This window comes from Zootoca vivipara, chromosome 1, assembly GCF_963506605.1.
Source record: "Zootoca vivipara chromosome 1, rZooViv1.1, whole genome shotgun sequence".
Classification (NCBI taxonomy): Eukaryota; Metazoa; Chordata; class Lepidosauria; order Squamata; family Lacertidae; genus Zootoca; species Zootoca vivipara.
Genome location: NC_083276.1, coordinates 86,341,057 through 86,357,978, shown reverse-complemented (window position 1 = coordinate 86,357,978; position 16,922 = coordinate 86,341,057). Strand labels below are relative to the sequence as shown.

Sequence of the window (16,922 nt, the reverse complement as noted above, 5' to 3'; positions counted from 1 at the left end):
CACCAACTAAAAAAAGCATTGTGTTCTCTTTGCAGTCCAAAAATAAAACAAATGGTCTTGATGGGGATAAAAAGAGCTCTCCTGCTAATGTTTCATTCTGCTTTTGATTAAGAAGTTTTGAAGGCCAGGGCCAAGTTAAAATGGAGGGGGGCACTTCTCACTAACACTTTAATCCATAATCGGCACCTCTTCTCCTTTCAGTGATGAGAGAGGGAGCTTGAAAGGGAGAAAAAGTGTTTGCAGTGCCGCAAGTGGAGGAATTTACCTTCCTCTTCATACCCATTTAAGTGGTTGCTGTGTTCTGCCTTCCCCACAGAGTGAGGGTCATGCAATGCAGAAAGCGCTGCCTTCTCTCTGAATTCAGTTGGAATTAGGCAAGCCTGGTTGGCTATGTGGCATTCTGACAACATGGCACTCACTAATAGTGGTGCTTGATTGGATGGGGTCACTTCAGAAAAGAGACCCTAACCAAATAAAATAAAATGATATCATAACTAGTGAAAAGAAACATGGCTATGAATAGCACTGGGAATGGTTTTAAGAAATGTGTGTGTTTGTGGCGGAGAACATTTTACACTTTTGCTCACCATAAGACTGTTTTGTATAAACCACTTGGAGGTTTCTTGGATTAAGTGGTATATAAATCATGTTAAATGGATGAATGAATAAATAAACAAGCAAGCCAATTTTCACTAGCATCATGGGCACTGAGGAATTGTATAGACAGATCTAGAGATGAACCTTATGCTGCAGGTGGTTTGCAAGGTAATGCGGTAATGTTTTGAGGATATATTTGATCTCCTCAGTCATGGGATTATGCAGCAATACGGTAGGTTTTCCTGACCTTCTTTGGGCAATCTATTATAGTATTATAGTCTATTATAGTCAAGACACTGGTGACAGTTCGTGTGGGTACAGAGGACCCACCTACTCTGCATCAGCTGCACTATCTGCCTATATGTCCTAATAGTGACCATTAAAGTCCTCCTGAAACACCTGGGATCAAGTAGATCAAAGGAGCACCGATGACCTATACTATAACCTTTCAAGGATTTGAGATCAGCCACCAAGGCTCTGTTCATGTGCCCACCAGGAAGGGAGGTCAGGCTGGCTGGTACAGCAGATGAGACCTTTTTCTGAGGCAGCCCCACAACTATGGATGACTCTCCCCCCCCCCACCCCGATAAATGATGAGCCCCCCCACCTGGGTTCTTAAAAAGGTCTTTATTCAGGATTGCTTTTAAAAAGGAGATTTTATAGATGACAAACTTCAATTTATAGTGTTACATTAAAATAGTTGGCTGTGATCCATTGATCTACAATACTTTTACTGCTGCTATCATGACTGTGATTATGCTGTTTATATGTTTTTAATCATTTTAAGAAGCCGTGACTTAAAACCATGACATTTAATACATTATACATAACAACAACAACAACAACAACAACAACAACAATTTTTATTATACTCTTGTGCTTGTACTAGCCATCAATGGAAAACTATATGGTCTCATTAGATCACACATTACTTTCTCTTTGCAGCTGAGGTTTCAGGACTGCTCCATGAAGGGATTTTAAGCATGCATGAAGTGGGCTCATGAAACATAAAAAATATATAAAAATGGCAATAATTTAATTACACAGAAAACAAAGCAATTTGGGATATAGGGTTGTTTCAGCGTGAGTTCCAGCTCATACTGGAGGATCCTTTCTTTCTCACGCAGAAACGTTCTGCCTTTTTCTTAGGTCTCCTGCGAGGTTTCCTGGAACTGGCTGCACCACAATATGGAATGCTTTCATTTAGGGGGAAAAAGTGACTTCTATCTGGCAATAAGCCAAGGATTGACTTCAGGAACGGAATATGGCCTAATGGAAGAGTGTGAAGTCATAGGGCTCCTATCTGCAAACAGCAAGCACTTCCGTAACTGCTTCGAAGTTCTAACCTGCCAGCAGGAAGCCTAATTTCTTTCCTACAGAACACTACCTAAGCAAAAGCATGTGCACACACAAACAAAAACACACAGAAGCAGCAGACACAAAATGAAAATAGGTTTACTTTAGACCAGGCATCCCCAAACTGTGGCCCTCCAGATGTTTTGGCTTACAACTCCCATGATCCCTAGCTAAAGGACCAGTGGTCAGGGATGATGGGAATTGTAGGCCAAAACATCTGGAGGGCCAAAGTTTGGGGATGCCTGCTTTAGACCAACGATCACACAAGGCAGACAACCAAGTAAAGTTGTGTTGTCTTCACTGAGAGCATGCCCTACTTCACTCCCCTCTTTCTTAGGTACTAAAGCTGTAGAATACTTTAAAAAGAGAGGAGAGAATACCAAACTTGGGTGTTTATAGGGGTGTGGGTGGGTGTAGCATAACAGTGTATGTGGACACACACAAATATTCAGCAAACGGGAACAGACATGGACTCAGAATAACCACCACCACCACCGATTGCATATAATATACTACTCAAAAGCAACAATCAGACTTTTTATATGTTTATACACAGAGTAACCATTCAAGAAATACACACAGAGACAGTAGTGCTTAACCAGTGCTTAACCCAGAGAAGCAGCGGCACACCATGTACATTCTTTCATACACCAGCAATTATGGGACAGTGGTACAGATACACATTCAGCACCATTCCAAAATTTATTTAAAGTAACTGTTTTCCAGAGGATGCAGACATATGTATTCACAAAGCTGTAGCCCTAAAATATACTAGCTTACCTCCCAGTGTTTTCTATGTATACCGCTGACCCAAGCCTATCAAATAATTTCTGGCCCCTTTTGAGAAGCAGCTCTCCACACATAGCTTCTCTAAACTGACCTTTTCCCACAATAGTTATTTGTAGCCCAGGTTGCCCATCGGCTGGCATGCCTCCCACTTTGCTTTAAAAAAGGATGGGACGAAGCTCTAACATTCTTCCCAAGGGCTGGGCAACCACACACATAGCCCTCAAATCAACTGGTGAACTTTGTGGGGAAGCCACAAAGTAATACTGGAGGAGAAAGTTCACTCCACTCCCCACTTCTCTTGAAGGAACACCAGCTCTCCAGATCTCTAACCACCTTCCTCAGCTAGTTTGTGTGGAGAAAGATGGAACTGTGGCCATGGGGGAATTTGTCCAGGCCTCTTGGTGTTGCTGCTGTATTAAGCACATGGGGCAGGTGGCAATAATAGGAAACGAGGAACGAAAGGGGGGGGGAGGGGAGGACACAAGTATCTTTATTTGGTCAATGGGACCAGCATTGGTGCCAGTAGAACCCTCTCAAAGTTATCCTTCTGCCAAGCTCAAGTGATTATTTTTAAATTACAAACACAGCCAGAAAACATCCCAGAATGCACCCTGAGTGTCATCCTATTTGAAAGTCCCATGGTAACATTAGTAGGGGACACAGAGGAAAGAGACTCATCCCTTTCCTCCGCAATGCCATCTTCAGAGGGGAAAGAGCACATTAAGGGTTCCTCCAGAGGACCCGTTTATTTACCATTCACCCTGATCTGCTTGCACGGAGCTTACCCAGCCGTTAGACGATGTCTGGTCTTTATTCAGCACTTGTTCCAATATGTTACAGGACAGTTATATGACAATGAGTATTCATCCCAATTTACATGTGTTCATGCATTTTTCAACGCATTTCTCCATCACTTTCCAAATCACAAAAAGTTCGGGGTTTCTTTCTTTTCCCTTTTTAGTGGATTTGCTATGCAAGGGCGGCAGAAGCCTGTAATCCACTTTAACTGTGGAAACCTAAAATTCTGGCAGGCACTTGAATCCCTCCCGCAAAATACTGAGGATGGTATTCAGTTAAGTTTTCCTCAAAGTCAACTCACTGAAATGAATGAGCACCACTAAGTTACGTTTATTAATACCAATTGGTATATTTTGAGTAGAACTTAGTCGACCACCACCCTGCCAGTCTGAACATGCCACAGGCCACTTAGCAAAAGAAGGATGGGTGTCCAGGGTGCCTCGGTTCCATAGGGCTTACGTTGCTGTGTACCCCCACTGTGAGGATGAAAACAAGCCCAATCTCTGTGGCAAGTGAGAAGTTCACATCAAAGTAATAATAATACTTTATTATTTATACCCCGCCCATCTGGCTGGGTTTGACAGATCAGGGCCAAGGTCAGATGCAATTCAGCATCTATGATCAGGAGTGCCCGCCATTTTACATAACAACAACAGCTGCGGGGAACTGTTGGGGCTGTTTATTCTACTTAGCAAAATGCAATGGACCGCTTGAACAAAAGAAAAAGAAAAACACCTTAGCAGTTTACATAAAATACTGTAAAAATGTTTTCTCAAAAGATACAGTTTAAATCAACAAAATTCAGGTTGTCTGTGTTTCTCCTTAGAGGTGGCATTATTTTACCTCCAAAGTTCATGCTTTTTGAGCCTCCTGAATATAAGGCTTTGCTTCCAACAGGCAAAAACCAGTCAGCAGACTTATGGAACTACAATGAAATGAAAGGTCCAGGCAGGTGAACAACTGCAGTGCTCCTCGCTGCCTCTGTTTGCTATCTCTGTGAGCTCTTCCAAGAGAGATCAACATTACCGCTGGCACCCTATTATGATGGAGAATCACCATATGTGCCACAGAGAGGAATCCACGGGTTGAAACCACCCTCACATGCCCTCTGTCAATAGATTTATTTTAACATTTTGTTTGTCTCTCTCTCTCTCTCCTGCACGCACTCAATGATCGTTTCCAGCTAACACAAGGGCCAATTCCCCAGAAGCTAAACAACAACAAAAACCTGTTGCGATGCCCAGCTTACTAGTAACAGGTGCCCCTCTTGTCCATCTCCTCTGTTACAGTAATGAGTGCCAGCAGAGCTATTCAGTCAAGTGACATGAAGGGAGGAGGAAGAACACCCATTTGTTTATTGACCCAGCTGCCAGAGCTGTCAGAGGCATTTGATACTGCGGTGGTATGAAAGGGGGAAGAAGTAGCTGGAGCTATCTGTATTGATTCAGATGCAAGAACGGGGATCTCCACACCAGGAGAAAACAAGCCCTTTCCCCTCCGGATCTCACCCCTGCTCTCTGCTTCACTGATGGATATTGACCAGCCTAGCCAGGTCGGCATATACCACACCCAGCCTTTGAAGCCGCACTTCTTTCACCAAAATTGAAAATAATATACCGGTATAGTCAAGCAGTTTTCTGTCTCCCTGCATCCTTGGCCACATATCTTGCACCCCCTCACCCCCCACACAAAAAGGAACAAGTCAATGTCCAGATAGACAAAAGATATAAAAAGAAGCAGCAGTAAGAAAGGCAGTGGTGCCAATTGGCACAGAGTCCAGCTTTCTGGAAATGAAAATGAAATGAAAGTCAATTCCAAATATACTTTTTGCAAGCCTGGGTGGCGTCAGTTGCATCCCTGCGTAAAAATACGAACGAGAAGGAATCGTTTACATGTCAGAGTAAACAACAGCCCCTAAGACACGAGAGTACAAAATCAAATATTCAGCTTTGGGTGGGCTGGGGTTGGGGAGGCTCGATTTATTCTTCAGAGTTCAGTTCTTATTCCCTGAGGACTGCAGTTAGCACTGGGTTCAGCTTTCAACCTGTGCTCAGTATGTAGTACCCTGAGAGGTACCTTTGGTATGATTCAGACCGCCAGCCCCCACTGACCCCAGAGAGTACTGATTTGCACCCAGAAATCTATGGGTAAAGCTTTTGCATCCTGTCACCCTTGTGCCATCCCGAGAAACTGTGTGACAAGTCTTAATACAAGACAGATGACGAAAACACCTTGAGTGGGCATGCTGTGAAGATTAGCTTACACAAGTTCAATCAAGTTAATACTACAAGGCTTTTATTTGTGTATGTTGCAAAAAAAAAAAACCACCCAAAAAACCCCCAATGATAATTATAATCAGAAAGCGGCTTGCCCTCGGCAGATTTCCAGTTTGCCTGCAGTTAGAGTGGCCTGCACAAGATGCTCTCTTTGTAGGTAGGCAAAGACCCTGAGGGGGCAAGGCTATGCCGCAGTTCCACCAGGAGAGCTGTGTGCACTCTGTACTCTGAACCTCAGTGCCAGCCTAGCTTCTGCTATGAGGCTTCTGCGATACCAAGAAACTGTTCCTTGTCTCCCAGCACCATCATCCCAGGTGGAAAGGACTGAACACTCTGAGCAGAGATCATCCCAAGAGAAAAACTGAACCCCAAGACAGGGAAGGTAAACTCACCGCACAGGAAAGCCTCTCCGCAGCTGGAGAGAAACTGGGCTTGGCTATTTATTCTTCAGAGCTGAAGTTTGCAGCGGCTGCTCCTGGAAGACCCTGCTGGAGCACACTGCCTTTCCATCTGTCAGGCATGGGAGTGAGGTTTATTTTTCCCCTGGCTTGTAGGAAGCGAGTGGGATAAAACCCTGTCTGTAAATTCAGCCAGTCAGATCCCGAGGGCTCCACTTATCATCCCGTAGTTATGTGATTTCAGAAATGACATCACAGAAGAGGCTGAGTGACCGGAGCATGGAAGAAGGAGGGCTGCGGGGAGCTCCCAGCCACTGAAATGCTCAACACAAGTCACTGAGAGGCACAAGAGTTGGGGAGTGGTGGTAGGGGGAGCAGGAGGGAGGGAAAGAGGTGGAGAAAGAGGCAGAATGACAGAAGGGAGTGGAAAAAGAGTGCAGCTGGAGGGAGAGAGGGAGGGAGAAAAAGAGACAGTTCTGCCCAAAGGGGAGGAGACCAGGGACATAGCCAGATCATTCCTTTCCATTTCATACTCGCCAAAACTTTTCTTTTTCTTCCAGAGGGACCTCACACAACCACAGCAGCATTTTTCCAGCTGCTGAACAATGAAGACATAGAAAGGCATAATTCCTCTCCTCACCCCCCACCCCCCAGCAGCCTTGGTTTTAAATAAGGGCAGACGGCATTTAAAGAACACTGTTTGGGTCAAGTCCACACCTTTAGCTGTGCTGAAACCAATGGACTGATGGGTTTAGATCATCAGAAAACTAAATATCAAGTCGGGAATGCAACTGATCCTTCACACTTCTTGACACCAGCACTGTCTCAATGCTTCCCTGCTTCTTTTATAAGCTCCCATCGTATTCGTTCTCCTCACCCCAGTTCCTGGGGATTGGGGGTGCCAGCCTTCTCCCAACCGCCTTGCAACCTACACCAGAAAAGATGTCTTAGTTTGAAGCCAAGCCCATGTGCCATTATCATTCACCATGGTGGGCAGAGCAGAATCGGTCATCTTCAGATGAAGGACAGTATATAAATTTAATACATCACCGACATCATCATCATCATCATGTAGCTTAGTGGGGCTTTAACCCCCCCCCCAGATTGTTCAGAGGCTGGAAGCTTTAATAGTACTGTTGCACACTGAGTGATATAGTCATTTGATGCTCCTGCTGTATTCACAGTCAGGACAGGGAGATCGCTTGAGTGTACACATTCTCCCCCCACCCCCCAAAAAACCCAACAACAATTCCAGCCAAATACACTCTTATTACTCAGGCTGACTTGCAACCGAAGGAAATCTTGGAAGTGAAAAATAGCATCTTTGTTTTGTTTTGTTTTCATATCCTTGTTCTAACAAGAAAAAAAAGTGCCTCCTTTCCTTTCAGAGGAAGGTAGATGATGTCATTCACCACTTTGGTGACAAATGGACAGTGCCAGGGTCTGCCCCTGAGAGGTGGAGCCACTTTGCAGAATGCAACCCTAAATACATTTTAAGCTCTCCTGGGTGTTGGCAACTGCAAAAGAAAGGTGACATTATAAGGCCCATTGCTAAGTGGTCAAGGATCTGCTTTGCTTGCAGAAGGTCCCAGGTTCAATCCCCAGCATCTCCACATAGGACTGAGAGGTAGGTCTGAAATCTGAGGGAATTACTGCCAGTCAGTGTAGACAAGCCTGAGCTAGATGGATCAGAGGTCTGACTCTGCATAACAGAGCTTCTTATGTTCCCCACACATGCCAGGGCAGGCTCCTCAGGGGAGTGTTGTTGGCCATTGGCTGAGGCCCCAAGGTTGGGGAAGGGCCCATCAAACACCAGTGTCATTCTCACTCTGCACAGAAGAATGCCTGCTTCCTACTTTTATCCATTTGCATTTCACAGTTCTGCAAATCAGGGCTATTCAGGATGATACTTGTTGCGAGTCCACTGGGTTAGCATAGGCAAAGTACCAGTGCACCAAAATTGCTCTAAAACTAAAACCCCACAATGGGAATTACACCTTTTTTTCTGAAGTGCTCTACTAGTGTTTTTTAGGGTGACACCTTGAACGCAACTGCAGAGCTTCTAGAATGGAAGGTGGGGAGGTTTTCTAACAACGACCCATGGTGGTGGGGCAGGTGGGGCAACTATTTAGAAGCCTACAAGATTCAGGGGGCATGGTTCAGCCTGAGCAGATATGGAAGGATGTATTGTCCAAGGCTTAACTCTAAAGTTGGAAGGTATTTTCAGAGGAGGGGGTGTTGCTCCCGCATCATATCACACAATGCACCTGGGCCGGCCCAATACATTTTGGCACCTGAGACAAACCACAAAATGCCTCCCCACCCGCCAGGGAAGAAAGGGTGAGTGAAGACCTACATCAAGAACAAGGGAGAGGGGTGAAGATCTACATCGGGGACAAGGGGGGGATGCAGTAGCAGCGGGCAATGCATTCCTTGGAGGCCAGATCTGTTGTTCCTGTGGACCCTGCTGCCTGAGGCAGCCGCCTCAGCTTGCCTCATGGGTGGGCCAGCCCTGCAATGCACCATATCTCAGAGCAGGGCTGTCCCGATTTCACAGCAAAGGCTTCTGCACTGCGGCAGTCAAGAAGACTTCCCGCCAGCTCCTAGTCCTGCACCTTGAAAACTCAGACCACAGTAGAGGCTGTCCATGCCAACAAAAGGGGGAGGGAGCAGAGAAGGTAGATTCCTCTTGCTTTAGTCAGCTGTTGAAAGGCAAGGAGACGGCCTCCATCTCCCTACAGGCAAGAGCGAAGGGGGGGGGGGAGGAAGGGAGAGAGAGTGAAGGAGCCAGACATAACGATGAAAACAAAAGCCTTACGCTTGCTGATGGGAGTTTCATATGGGTTTGTCGATAGCTTTAGCAGCTCAGGCAGACAGAAGGCACAACTCAATGTGAAAGGTGCTCAATCACTCACCTCCGCCAGCTTTTCTGTGGTTTGAAAGTGTATTGACTATTGTGGTCTTTTCACTCTTGAGTTCATCCTTCTTTATGCTGGGCTAGAAACCAATACCACCCTTCTCATTTTAATGTTCCTGGGGGTGCGGGTGGGGGCAATGGGCTGTGCTCCTAATGACGCATATGCCCAGTGGGGTGGCAAATCAAAGGACAGCATCCACAGGACCCCACAGGACCCAGGTTGCCCCCAAGAAAGCCCTTATATTATTTTACTAAACTAAAGCCACATAAAGTGACAGGATCAATAAGAGCTGCAGACAATTAAAAAGCAAAGGGGGGGGACAGAAGCACAATAGATAAGTTTCACAGAGGAGAACTATTTGTCAAGTCTGCTTAGGTGAGCTGAAGGAGAGAAGTATAAGGCAAGAAGTTTTCAGTAAGAATCTGCATCAAAGCAACATCGCGCCCTCCAGATGTTGTTGAACTACAACTCCCACTGTCCCTGGCTATTGATCATGCTGGTTGGAACTGGGAGTCCAACCACATCTGAAAGGCACAGCACTGGTTGTTCCCTGCATTAAACATTCCCTTGAGGAAATGTTCCCTTCAAATGGGCAGTGTCAAACACACAGCTTATCCCTCCTCTTCGGCCCAGAGGCAAACTCATGTGCGCAGCTGTACGCCTGGCAGCTTGCATCCTCTGTATTTCACATGCGCTCACCATCACAGCACTATCTGCTTTTCTCATTTCTGAGTTGTAGAAGGGGATATTTTCATTCCCATGCTCCCAGCAACACTTCAATATTTGCCAGCCCATCTGCTTCACCCAGATGGACGAGCAGATTCCCCTAGTCATATGTGCCAAATTAGGTCAGACTGTCATCAAGCACAGGCGCAGCAGCCACAGGCTAAATGTAAAATTAAAGCCCACTCTGAAAAAGGAAAATGGCTGCCATGTAGTAAACAGGACAGAGACTCTGGGCACATAAGCCCAGTGGTTTTGCTCAGGCTCACAAACTGTGCAGGTGCTAAGATGATCCCCTGGGTTGATCACTAAGGGAAAACAGGGTGGTACTCTCCACACAATGCTGTTACCGAAACCTATGAGGTCCATGCACAGGATAACTCCTATTTTGCTATTTCCTGTTGCATGTTGTTCCTTTGAGCAAGTTGCGTGGCACTGGAGTAAACTCAAGGTCATCACAAGAGGTCAGCTCCATGGTTATAACTATTAGGATAAACTTTGCAAGAGGTCAGCTGCTAAAGTTACAGTTAAGATGGAAATCTATACAACACTGAAACAAGCATATAAAGAAACATCCATCGACTCATTTTTAACAAGAAGCACTATGGAATCTCAAAAAACAAAGATACGTACCAAGCATTTGTTTTTCTTAGACAAAGAGTTTGGATGACTTGTGACCTCAGTCCTAACCAAAAGATCTTGAGGTTCCAAGTGCAAATTAAATATTTAAAGTTTTTTTTAAGAACATTTCATAAAAGTTTTCAGAAAAGAAAAGGTTCTAAATAATGTATTTTCCCTGGTTTGAGATTTAAGCAACAGCAACAACACTATCAAAAGTTAGACATGGAAGGTGATGGACTATGGATTTGGGCAAAGGAGTCACTGTTCAAAAAGAGAAAGAATTCTTTGCGTTCAACAAACACCACAGAAAGATGCTAATGAGATACTGAGCCTACTTTCTGCCGATGTCACACCATATTTTTTTCCACCTTTTATTAGTAGTATAAAATCATAATTTATAATTTTATACTACTACAAAAATGGCTCTCCCACACCCCTCTCCCACTCCTGTATCCTTCTAGTTACAGCTGAGCCCCTGAGAGTAGCTGAGCAAGGAGGACAAGCTACGGAAGAGAATTCAGAGCACACCACACCTTCAGGAATATGAAGTGCTGGAATCAAGCCCACAATTCCCACCACATATTTGTGAAGTTGTTATTTGGGAACATCCCAGGAACAAAATGAGTGTTGTGGGCATGAAAGGAGAGGCACTCAGAAGATGAAAAGAGAGAGAAGAGTCAGTGGGGGAGGCAAGATGGGAACATATAGGGCCACTTAAGGCCTTTTTGAGCTGAGCTGCCCTGAGATCAGCACCGGGATGGATTTCTGCTCATTTGTTTCAAAGTATATGTCAGTGGGTGGTGCTGTGGTCTAAACCACTGAGCCTAGGGCTTGCCAATCAAAAGGTTGGCTCCCCGCAACGGGGTGAGTTCCCGTTGCTCAGTCCCTGCTCCTGCCCACCTAGCAATTTGAAAGCACGTCAAAGTGCAAGTAGATAAATAGGTACTGCTCCGGCAGGAAGGTAAACGGTGTTTCCGTGTGCTGCTCTGGTTTCGCCAGTAGCGGCTTAGTCATGCTGGCCGCATGACCCTGAAAAACTGTCTGCGGACAAACATCGGCTCCCTCGGCCAGTAAAGTGAGATGAGCGTCACAACCCCAGAGTTGTTTGCAACTGGACTTAACTGTCAGGGGTCCCTTTACCTTTATATATCTGTCAGCAGTATTAGGCAGGTGGGGAAACCAAAGGTAAGTGCCTTACAGTTGTTGAGTGGGGCATGGGTGAAAAAGTAGTCATCCCAACAGCTCTTAGTCCTTTCAGAGAATCATAGAGTTGGAAGAGACCACAAGGGCCATCCAGTCCAACCCCCTGCCAAGCAGGAAACACCATCAAAGCATTATTGACATATGCCTGTCAAGCCTCTGCTTAAAGACCTCCAAAGGAGGAGACTCCACCACACTTATTGGCAGCAAATTCCACTGTCGAACAGCTCTTACTGTCAGGAAGTTCTTCCTAATGTTTAGGTGGAATCTTCTTTCTTGTAGTTTGAATCCATTGCTCTGTGTCCGCTTCTCTGGAGCAGCAGAAAACAACCTTTCTCCCTCCTCTATATATAAAACAACCTCCTCCCTCCCTTTTATATATTTGAACATGGCTATCATATCACCCCTTAACCTTCTCTTCTCCAGGCTAAACATACCCAGCTCCCTAAGCCGTTCCTCATAAGGCATTGTTTCCAGGCCTTTGACCAGTTTGGTTGCCCTCTTCTGGACACGTTCCAGCTTGTCAGTATCCTTCTTGAACTGTGGTGCCCAGAACTGGACACAGTACTCCAGTTGAGGTCTGACCAGAGCAGAATACAGTGGTACTATTACTTCCCTTGATCTAGATGCTATACTCCTATTGATGCAGCCCAGAATTGCATTGGCTTTTTTAGCTGCTGCATCACACTGTTGACTCATGTCAAGTTTGTGGTCTACCAAGACTCCTAGATCCTTTTCACATGTACTGCTCTCAAGCCAGGTGTCTCCCATCCTGTATTTGTGCCTTTCATTTTTTTTGCCCAAGTGTAGTACTTTACATTTCTTCTTGTTAAAATTCATCTTCTTTGCTTTGGCCCAGTTGTCTAATCTGTTAAGGTCATTGTGAAGTGTGATCCTGTCCTCTGGGGTATTAGCCACCCCTCCCAATTTGGTGTCATCTGCAAACTTGCTCAGGATGCCCTCAATCGCATCATCCAAGTCATTGATAAAGATGTTGAATAAGACTGGGCCCAAGACAGAACCCTGTGGCACCCCACTAGTCACTACTCTCCAGGATGAGAAGGAGCCATTGATGAGCACCCTTTGGGTTCGGGCAGTCAGCCAGTTACAAATCCACTTTCAAAGGGCTTCAGGAAACCATTTACAGCAGGGGTCTAGGGGCCCTTTGGTCCTCCAGATGTTGCTGAACTACAGCTCCCATCAGCCCCAGCAAGCATGGCCATGGATGGTGGGAGTTGTAGTTCAGCAACACCTGGTGAGTCAAATGTTTCCTATGCCTGATTTAGAGAATCAGGAGATCCACTTTCCTGTCACTGAAAGCAACTCACAGGATGATATGAAAGGAAGGAAGAACATATTGAGGGAAATGGAGCTCTGCCTCAAAAAAATCCACATTGTGTTAATTTCACAGCAGAAACGGCTTACGAAGGTAGAGACTGCCACTTCGTTCTCCCTCTTTAAAGCTGCATTTGAATGTAGAAAATAATTGTCATCTTTGGCTGTATTCAATAGCACATTCTCTTTGTTTGTTCTGTAGACCCATGCCCGGCAGACCTACGGCCCAAACCAAATGCTAAGAATTCCTGCTCCTCTATATTTGCAATATTTCAAGAAAGTGACATATGAAAATGAGTAGCAAGTACAATTCTCTGTTGTCCCCTCACCACAACTGCCTCTTAAATACAACAGGCACATCAGGATCTCATCACTTTCCCAAGATGGCCAGCCATCACAACAACACAGGGTGGCCACAAATACACAGACAGAAGTGGCTGCCAGGGACAGGCTGTTGATATTCAACTTCACATCCTTCCCACACAAATGCCCCCTGATCATTTCTCTTTCTCAGTATCCCAGGATGATTTAGGAACCCACAGTAGCTTGGTTACATTCACTGCCGCTCTTCTCTGACCCTAAATGCTATTTATGAGGCAGCCACAAAACCCTGGACAAACAGGATAAATATGGTGCCTTACAGATACAGTCCCTTAAATAAACTCACTCTGGGAGATCTATTTCTATTGGCCCTGCATGGTTAGGCCCAGATTTATTTACTGTCTCTGTAGCAAAAGAGACGGAGATGAATTTTCAAGTCCAGAGAGTTTATTAAATCAAGGATAGTTTGGGAATTAATGTGTTAGGGGGTTCCTACCAGGGACTTAGCCTGACCACCAGCAAATACATGCTGTACCCACATTTTATCCTTCTGTTGCAAAATAATTAGGGGCCATTTTCTAATATACTATTCTCAAGCAAGATGGACAGATAACTCATTTCCAGGGTGTGCTGGATGATACTGGTCATTGTGTTTCGTATTGATCTGGCTTTGGGCCTTGTTTTGATTTCTATTGTAGAGGATATAGAGGGAAGTGTGAATCTGTTGGCTTCCTTGGACTGCTCTGCTGCTTTTAGTACCATAAGCCATGGTATCCTTCTGGGTCACCTTGAAGAGTTGGGAGCTGGTGTGATCTCAGTTTGTTGGTTCTCCTCTTACCTGTCCTATGAGTGATAATGGGGAAATTCCTTCTCTGTCACATTCTTTTGTACCATGTTGTAAGCCTACCTAAAGGTTCCACTGGGCTATGCTTAGCAGGATATATTTTTAATAATAAATATATAAAAATAAAGGGATATACCAAGTTAGTGACCACTTGATGGGACAGTGAGCAGAAGAAGAGGAGGAGTTTGGATTTGATACCCCGCCTTTCACTCCCCTTAAGGAGTCTCAAAGCCACTAACAATCTCCTTTCCCTTCCTCCCCCAGAGCAAACACTCTGTGAAGGGAGTGGGGCTGAGAGACTTCAGAGAAGTGTGACTAGCCCAAAGTCACCCAGCAGCTGCACGTGGAGGAACGGGGAATCGAACCCGGTTCACCAAATTATGAGTCCACCGCTCTTAACCATTACACCATGCTGGCTCCAGTTAGGCAGCAGTTAGTGTGTGGAAGATTTGTGGTGCATTCTAAATAATTAAAATTGATATACCCAGTGTGGCTTATTTATGGCAGGCATGACACAGCCTGTATTTCAGACCCTAACCCAACCCACCCCCCACCCCACAAGCAGCAGGAAAATATATCCTATCCACTTCTGCAGAACCAATTCTTTCTGATGGTCCTTGGAAAATGCCTACTAAAAAAATGTATAAAAAACAAATAAGGCATTTTAGGCTCCTTCACTTTATCTCTGAAATTTAAATCCTGGTAAAAGTGAACACCTTTCAAAAGGTCCGTAATCATTTCTTTTAATATCTGTATATTTATTTCGATTACTTCTCTAAATTTATTTGCTCAAAGTAAACATATTAAGTGACGCTACATTTTACAGCTGAACAATAGATTTAATTAACGTTTTGTTCTGTCCTTCCAGTTTTTGTAAATTTCAATCGGTGTTCTTGTAGATGGATTCTTGTAAAGCATATTCTAACAATTGTACTGATGTATTGCTTGGCTGACTGATCCATCCAACAACCAAGTACTGTACTGACAAGGCAGCATCATAGAAAGATCAACGGAGCAAATTGCTCCAACAAGGCTGGAGGTGAACAGAGGCCTTGTGAGTCTGTCCACCCCATGCACCTCTCCTAAAATCCACCCGCTTCCCTGAAGAGTGTGAATCCATAACGGGTCTCCCACTAGGCTGAAGACTAGCACTTTTTTCTTTCTGTAGCCTCCTGCTGAGCAGGTACAGTGTAGTGGGAGGTATTTGATTCAGGTGAAGTGGGCATGGAAGAAGATGCTCACTAGAGTCCAGGCTTGGCTTCTACCAGCTATTGACCATTAACCACAAGTTCAGCATTGAGATCCAGGTCCAGTTATCAGCTGGTGGAACAGCAGCCCTAGCTTACTCTCCTCTGGGTCTGAGCTCGAGGCTGGGGCCATGACAGTAGTTGCACTGGATGAGAGCTCTTGCAGCAAGCTTGGGTTTAATCTGTTACAAACAAGTCTTGTCCAAAAGGTATAGATGCGACGATTGTTAAACATGGACGTCAAGAGACACATGGTGATCCCGGGAATATGGGTAGGGTGCAAACATGGGGTGTTGTGACAGGTTTCTGCCTGACGGAGGGAATTTAACCCACAGAGGGAGCTTGGGGTTTAGACATGCCCTGATCCACACTGTGACACAAAGGTGACAAGAATATCTGAAATCCTGCCTAAAGCCAATATTTATAGCCCTGTGGGTATTAACAAGCCAGAGAGACAAGACACTTGTGCCGCAAGCAGCTGCTGTGAGCCTTTTCCGCGCCACAACCCGCAGTGACCTCACTGGCAAACTAGATATATCCCCCCCCCTTTACTGCTCTGCTCCCTGGTGTGAAGGCAGATGATTTACAAGGGCTCCAAGCACTCAACTCCGTGAATTAAAAAATGATACCAAAGATGGGGAGGGACCGACGTGGTGGTCTGTAAATAACAATATGGACTTAGTGGGGAAAGCATGGCAAACATCTGAAGGCAGAGAGCCTCGTGTAACATATACATGCACTGACGACAACAGGCAGCTACTGTATTAGTTTATAGCACAAGCATGTGTACAGCAACCAACATATATACACAGATACACGGATCAAACATGCTTTCCAAAATATACGAAAGGGGCTATTTTTAACTCATCCTGAAGAGCCCAGGAAGATTTAGAATTCTACACTATAAATGCCTCTGAGTTCTCCAGCCACAATCTCTGTAAATTATACACCTAAGAAAAAAATGCATGCTTCATTTTAATTACATTTTCCCCAAGTTATCCTATTTACTCTGGGAATGTCTATATTTGTGTAAACTTAAATATTCTTCCTGATCCTTTTGAATCAAGAGATTTAGTGCAGATCTCGTTCTGACAGAGCATCATTTACCATCCTGGTGTTTGGGGCTATAACTCCCATCAGCCTTGGCCAGCACGGCAAATGGATATTTGGTACTTTTAAGATCTTTGATCAGGGTGGTCCAACATGCATGCGGCTCTCAAGGCCTTGGGAAGGAAGTGTGAGGGCTGGGCTGCGTGTGTCAAATTTGAGCTTTGCTCCCCCCCTCCCTGAGCAACAAGGCAGTGCGAGGTCCATGAGTTCCATTTCAAAGCACTCTTGTGGCCCATTTGATATGAAAAGTTGGACTGCCCTGTCTTAGATGAAGTGTTCTCTTGAGGTCATCTCCCCTTTATTTAAGGAACCAAAAACAAAGACCAAAAATGTGATTAGGATTCCCCAAACCCCTGATTCCTGAAACCAATTAACTGGGCAAGAAAACT

The 16,922-nt window shown here is 45.0% G+C and overlaps 1 protein-coding gene across 12 annotated transcripts in view; it reads right to left on the bottom strand.

Annotated features, from left to right (window-relative positions):
• TNS1 (tensin 1) overlaps positions 1-16,922 on the bottom strand; it is a 183,103-nt gene that overhangs the window by 59,823 nt on the left and 106,358 nt on the right. The window lies entirely within an intron of this gene.